Consider the following 2605-nt stretch of genomic DNA (forward strand, 5'->3'; position numbering starts at 1 on the left):
GCGGCGTTGCAGTCCCTCCCCGCCCCCTCATCGACTCGGCAGCGGTCCCACCCTCCGACTTATGACATGTTCATGTGAGGCGGCTTCCACCGACCGCGCTGCCACTGGAAACAGAGCCGGCATAAAACTGGCAGCAGTGTCACCAGGTCATGCCTGCAACATCCGATCTGAAATTTATCATCACGATTTTTAGACAACTCGTGATCGACGAGTGGGGATTTACGCAGAAGTGAAGGGCGGGGCCATACGGGATACTGCAGCGAGATCAAATTGTGACCTTGCTTATTGCTCACTGCAAACAATACTTAAGGGAAAGTGTTGTGTGACTCTACCTCACATTCAGCTGAGCTCCCTCCAGTGAACTGAACTCCAAAGCCACCGATATGAAGGTAAGCCTTTCCTTGCTGATTACAGCCGATTTTGGTGCCACTTCTTAGTGACGATATTCGAAGGCTGGAAATACATGAACTTACTTATCTCATGGCAAAGAAATCGCTAGATAAGTGATACATAGTTGACGTAGTAAACAATTGAATAATCTGACCAATTCCGTTTGACCATAGAATAGGTCAAATACTGAATCATTAAACTGAACCTTCTGTAATCAAAAGCTTCTGGGTTATACGGATATACTACAGAGTGCACCCATTGCCTAATCAAGCAAAATGACCCAACGTTAGTTATGTGTATGTACCGACGTCCTGTGCAGCACCCATATAAGTGCTATGGTTAAAAAAATAGAAATTGTTTACAGGATGTGTTTCGTGAGTGATGAGTCTAACGTACCTATATTTAACCTTATTGCTTAGAAAAAATCTTCAGCTTATCTTTGTTCAGAGGAGCATATAATTTTATGAGATTTCGTCTTTTTTGGCTTGGAGTTCAGTGCTGTTGAAACATATTTTAACCCAGCCTAACATATATATTGGGTACCTTCAAGTCTTCTAGGGATATGATACTATATGAGTTAGGTAAATGCACAAAAAGTAGTGATTTTATTTTGCGCTTTATCTAAGCTAATGCAAAATTTGAAAACATACCGACCCAATGTGAAAAGCTGACTTCAACTGGGCAAAAGGATTGCGACAACTTTTATGTCACAGCTCAGAATCTACAGAATCTAATGTATAAGATATTTAGCTGATAATTAATTAATCTCTTTCCATGTAATACCATTGTTTGCATTTTTTTGCATTTCAAACAACAACATTCACAAAGTAGAACCAAATTATTTCTGATAACTTGAGTGAACGACTATTTGGTGTCAACTCATAACACCTGCGTGCGTTTTTTTTGCAGCTGATTCTCCTCACTTGTCTGGTGGCTGCGGCTGCTGCCTCCGGCGGAGGAATCGGTGGAGCTTTCGGAGGAGGCGCCTTCGGTGCCTCTGGCTTCAGCCGCCTCGGAGGCATCGGCTCAGCTTTCGGAGGCAGCCATTATGGAGGATACGGACGTCGCTTCGGAGGCGGTGGAGCTTTCAGCCAGCTTGGAGGAGTTGGAGGTTTCAGCCGCCTTGGAGGCATTGGTGGAGTTTTCGGAGGAGGATACGGACGTCGCTTCGGAGGCGGTGGAGCTTTCAGCCAGCTTGGAGGAGTTGGAGGTTTCAACCGCCTTGGAGGCATTGGTGGAGTTTTCGGAGGAGGATACGGACGTCGCTTTGGAGGCGGTGGAGCTTTCAGCCAGCTTGGAGGAGTTGGAGGTTTTAACCACCTTGGAGGAGTAGGAGGTTTCAACCGCCTTGGAGGCATTGGTGGAGTTTTCGGAGGAGGATACGGTCGTCGCTTCGGAGGCGGTGGAGCTTTCAGCCAGCTTGGAGGAGTTGGAGGTTTCAACCGCCTTGGAGGCATTGGTGGAGTTTTCGGAGGAGGATACGGACGTCGCTTCGGAGGCGGTGGAGCTTTCAGCCAGCTTGGAGGAGTTGGAGGTTTCAACCGCCTTGGAGGCATTGGTGGAGTTTTCGGAGGAGGATACGGACGTCGCTTTGGAGGCGGTGGAGCTTTCAGCCAGCTTGGAGGAGTTGGAGGCTTCAACCGCCTTGGAGGCATCGGCGGAGTTTTCGGATCAGGTGGCCTGTTCCGTGGTGGGCTGACAGGCAGGCGCGGAGGATATGGCTTGTAATAATTCTAACATCCGGATAACTTGAAAATATTGCCCGTCAATATGTCGACTGCAATTTATTTACAGCCGACTTTGTTGTCGGAACTGTGCGTATGTGTGTGAGTTAAAGCGCCGTGCGCTTGCACTCTATAGTATGCATGTGTCTCTGCTGTTCTTTCAGTGTTAAGTCTTGCAATAAAATTGTTGATTCTGTCGCATGTCATATCTTAACCGGCGCACCCCACCTTAGAACCGACGGGGGGGGGGGGTTGACCGCTCTCCCCCTGAGATCTCGAGAACGAAGAAAGATCTACAATTTTTACACAGGCCATTTTCAGGTCAGGTTAAAGATAACGTCAGAGGGGTCAAAAAGTCAAAATGGCGGCGCTAGAAATGAAGAGTTTTTCTCGAATAACTTTCGAAGTAGCCAAGCTAGGAACTAACTAATGGCACCATCGTGATCAACTCTCGTCAATCTGCATCGAATCGTATATGTGTTGACCTCGAA

At 47.3% G+C, this 2605-nt stretch overlaps 1 long non-coding RNA gene across 1 annotated transcript; it reads left to right on the forward strand.

Annotated features, from left to right (window-relative positions):
* Positions 1 to 326: 326 nt before the first annotated feature.
* On the forward strand, positions 327 to 2315 carry LOC122364483. The gene is made up of 2 exons (XR_006253554.1): positions 327 to 389; positions 1300 to 2315. It is a non-coding gene; the product is annotated as an uncharacterized LOC122364483 (long non-coding RNA).
* Positions 2316 to 2605: the final 290 nt, after the last annotated feature.

Source organism: Amphibalanus amphitrite, unplaced genomic scaffold (assembly GCF_019059575.1).
Source record: "Amphibalanus amphitrite isolate SeventyFive unplaced genomic scaffold, NRLGWU_Aamphi_draft 000679F_arrow, whole genome shotgun sequence".
Classification (NCBI taxonomy): domain Eukaryota; kingdom Metazoa; phylum Arthropoda; class Thecostraca; order Balanomorpha; family Balanidae; genus Amphibalanus; species Amphibalanus amphitrite.